Source organism: Betta splendens, chromosome 2, assembly GCF_900634795.4.
Source record: "Betta splendens chromosome 2, fBetSpl5.4, whole genome shotgun sequence".
NCBI lineage: Eukaryota > Metazoa > Chordata > Actinopteri > Anabantiformes > Osphronemidae > Betta > Betta splendens.
In genome coordinates, this window is record NC_040882.2 from 7,644,043 (window position 1) to 7,661,153 (window position 17,111).

Consider the following 17,111-nt stretch of genomic DNA (forward strand, 5'->3'; position numbering starts at 1 on the left):
CTCCCAACACATCTCTGCTCCTTTCTGCCACAAGCTTTTTATTGCCTTTAAAGTTCTATTTTATTTCTCTGCGTTGTCTCAATTGAAAGCGGTTTGACCTTGTAATTAAAAGTCGGTAGCGGGATCATCTAATAATGGCTAAATGAGGACTGTTGAGGACCGAAAAAATTGGTTCAATCAAGGTGTCCCCCACCTCGAACCTTCCCTTTGTCGTAGCAGGCAGCATCCAACATGCTACCACTTCTGCAACTGAGTCCGTTCTGTCCAGAATTGAATATAGTGCGAACATTACTGCAAGAACCTGGCAGAAAAGGGCACAATCAGCCTTTCTGTGCCATCTGAAGTGATTTGGTTCCTATTATCAGGAGGCGATACAGCAGTTTTGTTTCCCAGGCTGTCAACTGCCTGAGAACTGCTGTGAATGGCTGAGTGGACCTGCCAAAGAGTCTTTGGTAGTGTGTCAGTTACAGTGGCTGGAGCTGCCCAAAATGCACACAGCCTGCCCAGCGCTTTTGATTAGAACCACCACATCCGGCCAGCAATTCACATGGCTGACAAAAGGAAACTATACAGGTTCTAATGGAGTAGTCGGCTGGGGATGAACTTTGAAGAAAGAAAAGTGTCACTGGGCATGAAACGCAAGTCTGGGCTGCTTTGGCCAGACGTCTTAAGCCCTTTTGAAATTAATTTATAATTAAAAACCTGGCTTGCCAACAGTTGATAATAGCGACCAGCAGGAGCTTCCATTTAAGTGTGCAAAGTTCTATTGAAGTCTCGGCTGCAGACGGTGCAGCCAGGCTCCAAAAGTTGTCCCTTCGATGGCAGGTTCCTGTAAATTACTGCAAAGCGGTTCCAATTTTAGGACTTATGACAAAGTCAGTGATGCTTGAAAAGTCAACGAAGTGAAACACAGCGCTTCTTGCTTTTATAGATTTGTTTTTCTGACTTCTTTGCGTTTGGCATCTGCAAACGTAACGTTATATCTGCAACCCGTCTGCCTCCCTCGGGACCGGCCGGCGATGGAGTTGCTAGCAGAGAAACTTTGTGGCCAGAACGGGCAAGGAATCTGCTTTCGTGACCTTAAAGCTCGTTTTCCAACCTGTTTGCTCAATTGTAAAATAATCCACAGACACCGAGGCCAAGAGCTCAAAAATAACTTTGGAGAGGTTTTAAATAAACAATTTGCTTCCTGGCACCACGTTCGGTTTCCAACACTAAAGCCGCCATAAAAGAAGATGAAGCATATTGTTGTTTTTATCGTCGCCAACCTCACATCCACCATCTCTATTTTTCTCTAACTTAGAAATATGACACTTGCTTTATGCAAGTGTGTTTTCATGCATTTGCCCTCAGCCAGTGACCCCTTCTTCTGTTTCCCTCGCTCTCAATCCATACTTAGACCCTTGGATACCCTTTCTTGCAGTCTTCTTTCATTTCACTCTGACCTCACTTCTCCTCTGGCAACCGTAACACCTTGTCATTGCCGCCCCCCCCCCTGCTGTCTCATGCATGGCTTGCATGACCGGATGGGCCGATACATGGCGCCGGCTTGATGAAACGTATTGATCGCGTTACTAGGCCCGGTCCATCAAACCGCCTTAGTGACAGCCTGCAACAGTTGCATTCTTCCAGCTTCCCGAGCACTTCTACTGTAATTATTTTAGAGATTTGACGATTAGAAAAACAAAAATCCTTTATTCTGTTTGTGCAATGATGTTGTGTGATGGGTGCAAAGATTTCCTTTTACACAAGTGCGACCCACCAAGGGCGAGTCTCTCCTGGCATACGTGCCTCCCTGTGTCCTTGCCAAAGTCAAATGTATCTTAATTATCACTGATATGAAGGCGGCAACATCACAGTCTGTGGCTCAGTGTGAGTCATTGGCAAGAGCACAGCGTTGTCACCAGTGGACGTCACCCATCGATACACGCTGGGGTGAATATATAATGTCCCCTATGATGCTGTGCAGGAACGAACATAATGTGATGCAGGGATGACTGTTCCCCTAGAGTAAAGAAAACAGGAGTTTAGAATAGAGTCAAAAAGACAGTAAATGCTTTAATATATAAATCACAAAACTGTAAATGTGGCAAAAATGTAAAATGTCAAGATGAAAGCCAGGATCAAACCTCACATTATAGCGGTTTGCTCCTAGATGCCCCGCAACTCCACTCGAAATACCGAGCATCAGCAGAGTCATGTTGTCAGTCAGACTGAAGTCTGACCTTAATGTGGCCTTTTTAATGTTATCTCTACTGTATTATTAAGCGTCTTCCACCAGGCCAGAACTGCAACATGTCAGGACCGGGGGCCCTGCGAGCTGGAGAGAAGAGCACCGAAGCCTTGAAAAGTAGAATAGTTTTCTTGCCCTGAAAGTTTTAATGGGACAATTATCAGGTGCACAATCAGCAGGAGAGAGCAGCATAATAGAGAAATGTGCCGCTTAAATTGTTGGTTCTAATCACTTACGTTGATGAAGAGATTTGGATCCAAAAAAAATAAAAACGCCTGATAAAGTGCATGTCAGCGAGGCTGTTAACCCCTGCCTGGCTTCGTGAACCGCCTCATCAAATAGGCGTCGTTATGTCTGGTTTGAATACGAGAACAAATATGGATATAAATACTTTATAGGACTGGCTGTTGCTGAAACGGTGCGCACATGTAATGCCTCCCCGGAGAGTTAAAGGTCAAAGGCATGAATGGCAGTTGTCAGACTCAGGTTCCTTCCGCAACGCATCACCTTTGGTTTGAAGATAATACGAATCACGCTGACAATGTCTGACATGTTGTGAAGGCTTATGTAAATTCACAACAGAACTGTTTTTACGCCGTTCATAATGTTACAATTTACTTTCAATTTTCAAAGTGGTGTCATTTGCCAGGGAAAGAGGCAAACGACAACACTCGGCGACGATGAAAGATCTTCCCAACGTATAATTTTGCTTGACAGCCTTTCCCCTGGCTACGGGAACTTTTAGAGTATTAGTCACTTCGGAGTCTGCGCCGCACCGGAGACAGTGTGTGGGAGAGAAAAGGAAGACGAAGATGGGTCGGGGGAGCGGGAGGCTGCATGGGTTTGCTGCTTCTTTCCCATCCCCACGGCGTATAGGCACCATAACACGCCTGGAACATACCCTAATGTACACAGCCGTTATTAAAATCACCCACACACTAATAGGATCTCCACTGGCTGGCGTCCTGTGTATACAACCCCTCATTCATCCATGCATCTTTTCATTTTACTTAGTTTTTAATGACTACACCCTCGGAGTCACCCTCACCCACTGAACTGCGCTGGCTCCTTTCACTTAGACCTTTCTCACCAATAACTCCGGATTTACTGCAGTGCAGAGGAAGATTTATCGCTACACTTAAAACCATGAAGCTGCCAGGGCTTTTTAGTAATGTAGCCACTTCTGCTCCATCTCTTTATTGTTTTTTTTTCCAGACAAACTGTATTGTTTTTAGTAAGGATATAACTGTTGCTCTGTCTAGACCTCAATGACTTATTGTATCTCTACGACTGCTGCACAAAAAGAAACATTAACATGTACAAACATGTTTAAGGTCCCCAGAGGATAAACTCATTTACTCATATTCTTAGCCCAATGACTGAAGTGCTTGCAACATGGCCACCGCCTGTCTCTGTTTGCCAGGAGGATGGAATCATGAGTAAGAATTCAGTAAGTGGGATTATATATATTTACTGTACAGTGGTTATTCTTTGTAATGTCAAGGGAGTCATATCAAATTAGGGAATCAGTTATCTTTAGTAAAAAGCCCCTTTTTTATTCTCATTTGCATGTTTATTTAGGACATAGACCAGATGTATTCAAATCCCTAATGTTAATATTCCAGCAAAAGCCCCCATGTGCAATTCTGTGATGGACTGGCCACCTGCTCCGACCAAAGCACGAACAGTATTTCCATTCTCACTTCCAGGTCTCTTCACACCAAAATGTCAAATAACACCGTAATGGCTACTAAGCATCTGCAGAGAAATCCGTCTAAATAAAAGGGAGAAGGAGCAAAGAGTTGAGTCACCCTTTTCCTGCAGAGCCTGCATTACTAACTGCATAACAATAATTATGTCTGAAAATGAGTCTCCTTTCAGGTCAGTGACAACAAACCTCATCATAGCTCAGGGCACGGTAGCAACACGACACCCGTTGCCAGCACGTCTTGGTAAAGCAAGCGGGATATGTGTTGAGGAGGATTTGGACGCAGCCGCCTCGTAACGGTGCCTGTGTACTATCTCTCTGCCCTCCCTTTAGGATGCGGAGCTCGATCACCCTCCTGACAAGCGCAGCCATCTCTCATTTGGACACCCATGTTATCCAATTGGCACTGCTCACATTACTGGCCTGCATCCTCCCTCCTTCCTGGCTGATTGATGCAAACCTGCTGACGCTGCACAACAGCAGCCTTCTATGGGCTGCTGGACATCTACCGGGAGATTTTAGCTGAGGTCCCCTCTAATCGGGCTAATTCTGAGTCAGCCAGGACCATTCCAAAGGGTGTGTTCATTGTGCTGTATTAATCTTTTGGTGAACTGATGCTGAACTCTTAATCAGTGGGGGGGGGGGTAATGTGCCGCAAGAGGGAGAGAAAATAGGAGACAAAGCTTGACAAATATCTTGTGAAAAGAAAGACATGTTCTGAGGAGCAGCTACTATAGTGAGCAGCAAACATCAGCCGTCAACGTCACCATTATCGTCAACCTTTATCAAAGCATCACTTCATAATATCGAGCTCTTTCTTTCCCATTATCTGTGCGATGAGCAGGAAATCACTTATCGCAGAGGAATTGTGATACAAATAAAAGGTGTGAAAGCACCTTCTGTTACATTGGATTCCACTTTAGCACGTCCTTTAGTAGTTTACCTCTGATACAGGGGTCGGACGAATCCTCTGCCTCCATCTTGGTTGGATCACGCCGGTTCCTTAAAGCTGCCCTTCGATGAGGAACAAAGGGCTGGTGGTGGGTTGGGCGCTAAGGTGGAGGAGGTTGGAAGTTCTGTGGTAACCTAAATAATTACAAGGCCTGTTCTCCCACAGTGATTAATTATATCTGCGGAAAGGGATTTCTTATTTTAGAGCCCTCCACAGACAGAAGGGCTGGTGGGGAGAAAGACAAGGAAGGAGACAAAACAACAAACCTCTCCTGACAGATTCAGGCTGTTTGCAAGACTTGCCGAGTAATACCTTTTGCTCGCTGGTCAGCACACCGGAGCCGCTCGGCGTGGGGACAGGAAGAGGATTTAAAGTGAGTCACTGTTTTACAGTGGGCATAATTACTGTAGCTGCATTTGAGAGCCTTGACAGAACATTGGGAGGAAATTTACAGCGTTACATATATCATGTGGGTAGGATTAGTCCCTCTCACGCCTATTACTTCACACCATTTGTCATTTTCCTTATCTGCGGCTGCCAGGGTGGCCTTTTCCGCGAGGTTGGTGAACATACATGTCTCATTTGGCTGAGTGGGTATTTCCCTCTGGCTGAATGCTTGCAGTCTGACTGGTCACATTGGGAGGCTGCATTTAAATCTTTTTACGAGGCCCCTTAACGTCGGGTTGGGGAGTCTGGGGTGGGAGGACACTGCAGCATGAGAAGCCCTGTGAAAAAAAGTCCTAGTGCTGAATCCTCATTGGCTAAAGTGTGTTTTCAATATGGAATTTAATTCTGTTTATGATATACAATGTCAAATATAACGTCCGCCTACACACATAAACATGGATGTGAGCACAAAAACACATTTCTGCAGTCAGTGAAAACATAAACAATCAAAAATTGAGTTGAATCCAAAAAGTAGCTGCACATCTTCTATTTCGTTGCTTTTAATCAGCAGTGTAGCAGAACTGGACAGTATATACAAAGTAGAACTTCACACATTCATCAAGGGGTAAGGAGAGACGAGGGGGGAGGGAGGGGGAGAGGCCTAGAGGGTACAGATCACTGCTCAAGGCTGATCAACGCTCGGTCCTCTTGCAAAGGCAAATTTAGCACCGTCCCTCCATGGCTTTACTAAATGCCCAAATTTCTCCAATTGCATTAATCGTAACCTTTTTCATGGCTGTGGTAGAGCTGGTGCCGCAGTTAGTCTGCCTCTTATTTTGTAAAATCTGTGGGTGGGTCTAGAACTCTAGAGTGTCTCCACTACACCACATCGGACAATACAGAACCTATAGAAATACTCAATTTCGTGCAATGAAGGCTTGCTTGACTCTGGCTTGGAGAAGCTGGGCAAACATAGGCAGGTGCCTTGTGCGATTCTTTAAAACTGGAACTTATGTGACACTTTGCACCTGTTCGACACACGAGAACACTCCAATGCACGAGTTGCTTGCCCTGTAATGCGCCGCCATTGTGGGCTGTTTGTACATCCTAACACCCACAAGAAAGGGCGCAAATGGCCACTTCTGACAAAAATGTCATGCTAACTTTTTTGAGATGTCATCCTCTTCCACAGGCGCTTCAGACCAGTTGCTCAATTGTGCTATAATTCAGACTTTGAGGAAGATATTCCCTCCTGTGTTACTTTTCAGAAGCACACAAAGTACACGTGAAGAAGCCTGACATCTCAGGTTGAAATGACATATCAACTCAGGATATTACTATGTGGCTGGGAGGTTGTCCATGCTTACGTTCATCAGTGATGTTCCAGTGCGATAAACACGCCGGACCTCGGCATGTGAGAGGGGAAGGTGTGACTCGGAGCAGGTTCTGTTTACCAGCAGGGTTGAGTGTGTGCATCTGCAGTCCCCTACTGTATGTCCATGTTGGCTCCTGCCATTGGCAGGCCATCTACAGCCTATGTGTTGTTTAGGGCAATCATTTCCATCAAAGCAGAATTACAGCGCTGCTTCTGGCCTCCTCCTGGGAGAGATTATTTGTCACTTACGCCACACTTTCAAATAAATGAAAAGTGCTTTTGATTATCTTGCCCTGGTCCCGGCCAAGAATGCTCCATCTGGTCTTTGTGTGAAAATCAGACTGTGAAGATGTGAAGTTGCATTAGCCCCCCCCCCCCCCACCTGCCAAAACAGCTCGAGGGCTATATGAATAAAAAAGAGCGTCATGCTCAGATTCTCCACTGACAAATGCAACACAAGCCAAATGCGAGATTGAAAAGTTGCGGATGCTCCCAGTGATACGCGGAAACAGACAACACGCACTGTTCCATTTCTGGCTAATTCTCCTGTGAAGCATTACGCAACTTGACTGAATGCGGTCAAAACAAATCTCTTCACAAATCTCCACACCTGTGCAGACTAATGATTTAATTGAAGCGGTTTGCCAAATAGTCCTCATGGAGGAAGAACTCGTCTCGCTCCTCTTGGTACTTACTGTATGTGCCTTAACGGCTGATCTCGCCCATGCAGCCATTTGGCTGATGGAAGAATAGTATGTATTAAAATGTTCTCCTCAAAGTTCAGCCCACCCATGAGTTATGTGCTGCATGTAGTCTGTGAAAGAAATGTTCTCGCAATTTATATGTCAGAAGATTGTCTGTTCCTGCCCCTTTGATACAAAAACGTCCAATTTGGAGGAAATTATGCAGTTTCATCTACTTTAATATAGGTGAATATTGCTCATCTTGGACCTTGAGTCCTGGAAATGACACAGCAGCTAGCGAATAGGAAAAGAAAAGGTTGAATGATATGAGGCTGTTCCGTGGAGATGTACAGTGGCTTTATTTTAAGAATGAAGGGTGATTGGGTTCAAGCAAACGAGAAAGAAAAAGAAGGGTGAGACGGAGTGTGGAAAAGACAGATGGGAGGAGGGCTCGGGGATTGAAAGGATAAGGAAATAAGAGATGTACATTTGCGTAATGGAGCTTAACCGGCTGAGATGTCCGACTGAGAACCGCATCATGGGATCGCGAAAGCAAATCTGTGTGTTTTTACCCTGTTGTAGAGGGCACGGAGAGAACATACAAACACAATGAGGCTGTATAGAATCAAATTCACTATATATTTATAATCGTTCAAATAAACTGAATCTCTGTAGTTTATTGACTCTCTCAGTCATGGCCATTAACGTGCCATTATCCAGTCGCCTATTAAAAACATAAAGCCAAACACAACAGCTGGGGATGTTGACTTGTTCTGGTAGCCGAGAGCCGGAGCTGCAGGGAAAAACTCTCCGCTCTGCTCGTCCACACTCCAAAGCTTTGTGATGCAACACCTCAGCCAGCTCAATGGAAGAATGAGTGAGTCAGACATCATGTGTGCAGACTGTGAACCAGACCCCGGAGAGAGCGCCGCCAAATAAGTGCGCGAGATAAAACACGGAATTGAAATTTTACAATAACGGCGGGTCAAACAGGTCGCGCTTTGAAGGAAGAACAAAAAAAGGATCTGAGTTAAAATAAACTAACAAATAAAAAGGACTTCTCGTTTCTCCTTCGAGCTTGATTCATGACACGCATGCTAAACAACCTTAACGTATCCTTATGAAACTTTTTAAATTTTGAAAGTGCAGCTTCCCTTAAACACCTGCGGCCTTGAGCAGCTGCTAAGGGTCTTTGTTGTCGTTCATATCCTCCACCACATTTGGCACCCTGATAGAAAAAAAAATAAAAAAGAATCTCATTTTAGCCTGACAAGTGCACTCCGCTGAGCGACCGCTCCTCACTCGCTTTCCCAAAGAAAAGATTTTTTTATTTGCCTCCTGCCTTTGAATCCTCTACACCAAGGCCTCGGATGCCAAAGGAACACTTTTAATTCATCACTGGAGGGACACTGAAGGCTGTTCTGGATCATTGGACAGACAGCGTCTGAAGTCTGAAAGACAGAGAGAGAGAGTGAGTAGAGAGAGGAGTGAGAGGCGGAGAAAGGGAGTGACTGGGTAATTTAAAAAGTCGCCCCTATAGAACGAATAAAGGACTTTGCAAACGGTGAAGTAGAAAGACCTCCACCATTTAATTATCAAGTAATTGTAAAGTCCATAACAACAGAGACCTGAAAGCGGGAGACAAGGGAAGAAGGACGGCTCCATGAAAATGTAATTAGCTGAATATCATCTCTCCTCACTCTCAGCTACTGTAGAACTTAAAGCGGCAGAGAGAGAAAAACACCAACGAGTTCCCTTTTGAGATAAAACTAAACGTAGTGTCACAGTTTAGATCTTCAGTGACTTCGATCAATATGTAATTACCTTCTGGGAGGAAGAAACGCCTCCCCCACATCTCTTTACTCTCTCTTTAACCCGTCCAAGGAAGGAAACAAAACATCAGTGATTGACTGTTGGATTGTCTGCATGTCCAAACCAGGCAACAGATGTATTTCTGTTGCTGGGCTGCGGCTTATTTTATCTGTTTTAATTAAGAATTTCGAACAATTCAGTTACCTGTGAGGAGTAGGATGGATAACAATGCGGGAGAAAGAGGTGGGGGTGGAAGGACGTGAACTCTGCTCAATCCTCAGTCGATTCCTCAGGAAAACTCGATCGGAGCGGAATCACTGCCATGTTAAGTTAGTCAGTAAAAGAGATGAAAATCTTCATTATTACCAAAAAGTAGAAAACAATGCAATTTAACATTTCACATTTCCCAATTTCCTAATTTAACCCCAACTACATTCATTTCCTGAAGACAAAGTTACACTGAAATGTGCTCGGGTCAAGGCTCACAGAACATCCTGAGAGGCAGTGCAGACATATTCTGAGTTCTTGGATGAAGGTGCAGTCAGTCACAAGTACACAAACCTTGAGAGTCAGTCCCAGATCCTAACTCAAAGTGGCTGGAGGCTGGAGGATGTTACCATTTCACAGGTCAAAGCACAGAAGTCGATCCATAACTTGACCTTGGTGAGATACTCGTTGGTCCATCCAATCAGAGACGACCACTTATTTCTCCTTGGCTGCAATAGTCTTACTTTTTACCTTTGCTAAATTTTTAGTACTGCTTGTTTAACACTGTCGCAAAGCTTTAGCACACTGTGCTGTCAATCAAGGGGAATTAGAAGCAATTAAGTATCAGGAAGCAAAGTTCTGAGAGCAGGCTAAGTTGCAGGCTAAGGAGCACGCCGAGGCAGAGTCAACGATTTTCCTTCAACTCAGGGTTTATTATGTCAAAGCTTTTAGCAAACGGACTGTTATAAATGATTGTCTGAAAGAAATGACTGCTTGCCCAATCAGACGGCAGCGATCTGTTCAAATCCCTGGGTGCCACCTGTTACCCGCTGCCCACAGGGCCCCAAGTGGAGTAACGAGAGCGAGAGCTGCCACAGCTTCACTAACAATACCTGGGATCATAACACAACACAGCGGATTGATTTAGTGTCTCATGCTATGTCTTTATTCCAAAAAGTTGCATATTAAACCTGACAATGCAAGACAAACAAGGTGCCATCTAGTATTAGTATCCATGGCAACCTGCTGATGCAAACATAGTAATTATGGATTTATGAACAGATTTGATCTTTAGAGAAAACTCTACTGTCTTTACTCGCACGCGCTCATTTCTTATGGATTTATTAGAGGAATAACAACAATAAGCCAGAGCCCAGATTTTGCTTTTAGTCCCTGCTGCTTTTCCTGTGCCAAAGCTTCCAGAGTCCTGCCATCAGTCGCCACCAATTCTCCAGTGACCGCTCTCTCTAAGTGCAATTTGCATGTTCCTTCCCTGCTGCCAAACAGCCATCCAGGGGTCACTGTATTTTGCTTCCTCTTTGTCTAAGCGCACATTGTGTGCAACAACAAACAGTCACACCAGCTACTGGTCCTGGAACGCCATGACAGCCCGTCCCGCACCTAGCTTCCAGGATAAACAGCTGCTGCGGCCCGATTGTGTCCTGTCAACGGGGACTAAGGGCTACATCGGCCGTCTATAGTGGGTCCAAGATGACGCTCTTCCCCAATAGACACATAATGTGCATGCAGTGATTTATTTGTTATTGCTTTTCTCTGAGAGCTGATCGTGTAGCGAGGCAGCACAAATGGAGACGCTACCAGCTTAATAATGTAACAATGGATTTCGGGAGATCCCAAACTAATAATGAGAACGATAGTTTTGGATTTTTCAAATTTGGCCCTGGAGGGAGAGTGTTCTTTGATTAGTTGTGCAGTTTGTAAAACCATTAGAAAGACATATTAGCAACAGGCTTGATATTAAACTGTTTCTAGAAGGTCTTACGCAGTTTGCAAAGGATCGTTTCATCCTATGGAGGCGACAGGAAGCCAGGTGCCTTCTGGACTCACTCTGTGCCACAGCAGCATTTCAGGCCCTCGCAAAACCAAAATGTTTGTACAGCGACACGTCTTGATGGTGACTCGGGTGACTTTTAATATTTAACGCATCCAGAGGAAAAAAAGGAAAGCTTCCTTTATGACACATTTCCTTTCCATCAAATAAGAAAAAGTTCCCGCAGTCGCTCTCCCATTAATAATGCACGGTTTTCGTCAGCATTTTGTGGAAGTGTTGCAGGTGTCTCCTTTAGTTCGGTCCCTCTCTCGCATGCACCCGCACCCTTATTCTGTTTCCCCCCTCCACATGTCAAATAACATGAGATTCAAGCAGTCAACATCAGCTTCAATCTCCCTTTGGAGCCTCCGCTGAAAGATTGGAGTTGACGTTGACTTATGAGGCACATTACTCTTTTCTTTTTATGACAAGTCACTCATAAGAAGTGAGACTGTGCAGGCATGAAAGGGAAGGAAAGAGTAATTTTATGCTAATGGACTCTCTTGGGGGAGGAAAAAGGGGGGATTGATGGCAACCTCACGATCACTGGAGGGAACAACATGAGCGTGACTCCCCTCCTAAAAAAAGAAACACAACGCTGTGGTTCTCCAACCAGCTCCCACTAGAAGCAAAGAATAAACATGAAATTGTTTGCTGACATATATAAAATATGGGTGAAAACACTTGTATATAGTTTGACAAATGTGTATTAATCTTTCCTCCTTAACAGATTATAACTATGTATTACTGGAACACTGATATATTTAAGCTAATAATTTGAAAAGATGGATAGCAAATATATGTCTGTCTGCTAAATATGTATCTGGACTCATCTGATTAACATACTGTAGCTGAGCACAAAGTCAAGGCTAAGAGACAAAAAGTACATGGTTGTACAGGCTTTTCTGAATATATACTATGTCTGGAGAAGTGCTTTTCTAACACAGATCCATTATAAGAGGATGCACATAAGCCAAGGTTGGGAAATGTGACTATACTTTAGACAAGTAGGCGCACAGATTCATTTCACCACGCTTTAAGCTCTTATAATGATGCAGCAGCGTTTTAATCTGGTGCCGCACTCATTCTAACTCTACTTCTGACTGTGTCAAATCTTTTTAGGCCATAGGGGTCTTTCGGTTTGCTTGGACTCTCCATTTAGGCCATCAGGGAGCCCACCAGGGGCTGGACAAATCCTGATTCACACACACACACACACACACACACACACACACACACACACACACACACACACACACACACACACACACAGACTCACGCTAGCTTGGTTCCAGTACGAAGCAAGTTGCTCCGCGAGTGCACCTAGGGGACAGCTTCAGCCACCAGCCCCAAAATCCACTGACTGATCCAGTGCCCAGACTGTCGGGCCCTGCCCGGCCGCAGCGCAATCTTTCAACCTTCACTTGCTGCTGCGAAGCCTCTGGTGCTTGACACTACACTGTGTCGCTAAAAGCAGCACGAGGGTGACTTTTCGTGAGGGAAGGCAAAGGATCGGGCACGCGAAACCTTTGATGTGGTTCTAGGGAGCTAACCTGAAGCTATAATAAGTGGCAAACACAGCATTTAATGGGACATCAAGCTGTTTAATCATCAAAAGATGAACCCACTGGGTTTTGGCACCTCGAGCGTTTTTGGATTTGGGGAGAAAAAAAAAAACAGCCTGTGTTGTCAAAGTCTAGCTGTTCCATTGATTTCTGAAGCATCCAAACATTGCTAATTGTTTGGGAATATTGTTGTGGAGTTTGTGTCAGAAGGTCGGAGCCAAGAGTTTCCTTTCTGCCGTCTCCAGATTAGAGGAGAAGTGTCTGAAACATCAAGGGCGCTGACATGTTTACGCAGACGAGCCGGCAAAATAAAACGCCATCCCTGTCACCGCATCTAACTTGTGACACAAGACATTAAAGAAGCCGGTGAATTGATTTGTACACGCTGATATTCTCATTGGTATTTTTTTTTTTTGAATATACAGTAATTATCTTGGCTATTGAAATTGAGGGCAAACGGTTCCTCTAGTGACTCGCAAATCCATTATTGCCTGCCTAATTGGCTTGGCAAGCCTCGCCCCCTCTCTTCGCTTGCTTGTTCACTTAAAGATTAAAACCCAGCAGTGATTTTTAATTTGAAATGGGAGAAAGTGGAGTTAAATGATTAACCGGAAATAATATATATATATATATATATATATATATATATATATATATATATATATATATATATATATATATATATATATATATATATATATATATATATATATATATATATATATATATATATATATATATAGACTTTGCTATGTGGCGAATATCTGTAAAGCACTGTCCAAAGTGCAGAGAAGGACAACAGAGGCTGATGACAACAGTCTTAGTGTCTTAGTCAGTGCGTATGAGGATTAATGAGAATGCATTAAAAAAGAGGCCTCCAGCATCGAACTCCCACCGGTCACCGCGCATCCACTTATTCTGTCTTTTCTAACACCTTCATAGAACTTAGTGACGATCATTTTAGAGCTATTCTTGTTCGAGAATGAATCAAAAATGAATGAGGCAGTACACTGAAAAAAGACAATGTTTTCACATGTTATTATTTGCAGCTCCTATCTGTAGCTGTAGTCATTACAATAAGATATGATGAGGAGGTAAATGATTTAAGTTCTATTTGTCTTTATTTGTCCTTTAATTTGAAGTTTGATTCGATACATCAAAACTAAATTTAAGGAACACCAAAAGTGTGACAGTGAGTTTGGAGCCACGGTGGTTGAGTTCAGTTGAAGATTCCTCCCTCTGCCGACATGCAGCCAACCAGGTGTGTGTTTTGTTTTGTTTCTATTTTACTTTGGTAAAATGTTGTTGTACATGCTACTGCATCCATGCTAGGTGTTAAGCTGCAGATACTGTCTGCTTTATGTTTTTTGTTAGTTTTCACAGTGGAATCATCAACAAACCACCTGTCCTGAAACCTCTGGTGTCTGCCTACGTCTGGATGGAATTACACTATCTGAAAATATTCTGTCTCCATGTTTCCATTGTCAGCATTTTGTCATCCCCACTTTTTTGTTGTGTTTCAAACTTAATTCATTTAACTATTCCCCCCTTTTACCTCATTAGTCTATGCAGCAACCAACAAACAGGTTGGTCCCGAGCAGCCAGTGATTCAAAGCACTTTAGCGTGAGCTTGTTAATGACTGACTTCCTGACAGACTCATTAACTAGCAGACTGGTGCGCTGCCGTGTTTCCTGGGCACCGGGCTCTGGAACGCTCCCGTAACCCTAGCGGCCTTCGTGCTCGCTGACTGCAGACAAACGAATGGACTTTGGTTGTGTTATGATTACGGTTCGCTGCTTTTGTTTCAGCGCGCTGAGAGCTAATAAGTCAATCCCGTCCACTGCCTGACAGTGAGGATGCTCTTATAGCCCCGTCAGCAGCTCGTATCATTAAAGCCCCTGGTTAAGTTTGCATGTTACCGATTCAACATTTTTAAATTACCTCGCCGGAGCCAAGTCGCGGGGAGGGAGGAACAATGGGGAGGGCTCCCTGTGCAAACCCTCCTCTTGCTATGGCCATCAATCACAGCTGTCAGAGCAGCTGGGCTCTCGCTTTTTTTTTTTAGGGAGGGAACTCACGCCACAGCTCTACATCATCCAGAGCTATGATGAATGCACAGACTTTTGCTCTGGTGCTTGTGATTAGAGCCGGGGCCATCCACAGGTAGCACCAGAGCCATGGACATTTGGTCCACACACTGTATAGGGAAAGGGAAATAAAGGTTTTGGGAGCTACATGTAGTGATGACTGCTACTTTCTCCAATAGGTATTTGTATCACGGGTTGAGCAGAGTCACAGAGGCAATCTGAGGACAGACTGGGACCCTAGGGTTTTCTTGTTGTCTTGCATCTCCCATTTTGGATGTTTAGTGTGTTCTAGGACAGTTTGACTTTCTTTTAATCCATTTTATCTCATTATCTCATTTATCTGTTGTTTTTTAGACATTTTTGTATTTCATACTTTGTGCTCCTCACAATTTCGAGGCTCATTTGCGTCTTTTTTGTTATTGTTGTGCATGACCCTACTGTGCCTGAGCGACGAATACCAAGATCCACCAAACTCCTCTGCTTTTATTTTGGAATAAAAACTATTTCTGAGGAACCTTTAATGAATATTTACTGTATATTTTAAATAAAAATGACAACACACAACTAATAAGCATGCATTGTATTTGCTTTTATGATAGCTGCATTAAAAATGCTGCACTCCAAGAAGAAATCAATTTAGCAGCGTGATTGGTGGAGTGATACCAGCGCACAGCAATAAAACGCTTTCACTTCCCCATCTTATCCATCCTTGGTTGTCTCATTAGCCTTCATTCCATTACAGGGCCAAATAGTGCTTCCAGGGTTTAGTCATTGTTTATGTAAAGCAATTTCTCCCAAAGAAATTTCGTGTAATTCTTCACCGCATCTTGTTATCAGCCGGGCCGACGCGGCGCTTGGATTGTGCTGTCAAACAGAAATTGTTTTCTAATTTCACATTATCAGCGTTTTGAATGGATCCCGGCCCCGTTGGACCTGATCTCGACCTGCCGGGCTATGACGGAAATTGCTAGCAGCAGCAGTTGGCCTGTGGACGCGCGCGGCCGGATGAGACCAAACACGTTGATCGCGTGTCGGGCTCCCTGCTGACAAAAGAATTTGCCTGCTATTGAGGCAATGGAAGTTTTAGCGCACCTCCTGTACATGTGACATATAATTACATAATAGGCCACCTACATGCTACTGTAAACAGTGAGAATAGAGAGCCAGTGAAAGGAATGGAGCTGCGGCACACAAGGCTTCCCTCTGAACCCTGTGCATCAGGCTCCACTGTAAAATTAAAACGCAATTTCTGGGAAGATTAGTTCTAAATATACCATTGTCAACTAAATTACCAAAACTGCCAATGGTGCCACGCTGCATTGTTCCGTACGTCCCCGCTGAGATGTTTTCCCGTAGACGTAGTTCATTATTTTCCCAGCCCACGGCTTTTGGCTCATGGCCTTTTTCTTTGATATCGCGCAGAACTGGGCCCACGACTCCCAGCTTGGATAAGAACGCTATCACAACTAATTTCACGTCAGCACATTAAGACTGATGTGCGTGAAGTGGGGAGAAAAGTTCATCATCATGTTGCAATAGTCTTTTAGCTTTTATTAACTTATGTTTGACTTGTGTTTATATTTCTCGAGTGTCAAATGGCATTTTTTAATAGTAGAAGACTGGGCTCGTTCTGGCATTTTTTTTTTATGTCAAGTATCCAGTTCATGCAAAAAAACCCCAACAACATAACAACAAAAAAACTGCACATGTTGGAGTCGCCATAGTGTGAATTTCAATTTGCTTCTAATTATTTAAACATTCGTCCCGGGCCTGGTTTTAATATGATGTGTTCTATGCAGCTGATCCTTTATAATAGCTTTCATGTTTATATGAACCCATTAACCTCTGGCAAGCAGAGAGTCACCTACATAGGGCAACATCCGTGGAAACACTTCCAGGCACACAACAACTTTGAGGCAAAGTTTTATATTTATACAGAATATATATATATATATATATATATATATATATATATATATATATATATATATATATATAATATATACAGTATACTGTAGATATAGAGAGAGTGAGTTAGAAAGAAAAACGTCGCACATACACTCACCTCTTTCATCCAGGCGCTACTTTATCAAGGGTATCTAGCTCTCCCATCAGCACTACACAAAGTCATTTAAGGCAAAAAATGATTTAGGACAGCTACTCTCCTCCCTTTGATGCCGCTGTGCTTCTCCGAGGAGCCAGCCACAGTCCCTTCCAGGGGGAGGAAGCACACACCCGGCTGCATTAGCGTCGTCATTGCTTGCATTCCA

General features: G+C 43.8%; 1 long non-coding RNA gene across 1 annotated transcript; it reads left to right on the top strand.

Annotated features, from left to right (window-relative positions):
- Positions 1–3,667: 3,667 nt before the first annotated feature.
- On the top strand, positions 3,668–4,145 carry LOC121202778 (uncharacterized). The gene is made up of 3 exons (XR_005898708.2): positions 3,668–3,683; positions 3,943–4,034; positions 4,115–4,145. It is a non-coding gene; the product is annotated as an uncharacterized LOC121202778 (long non-coding RNA).
- The last annotated feature ends 12,966 nt before the right edge of the window (positions 4,146–17,111 follow it).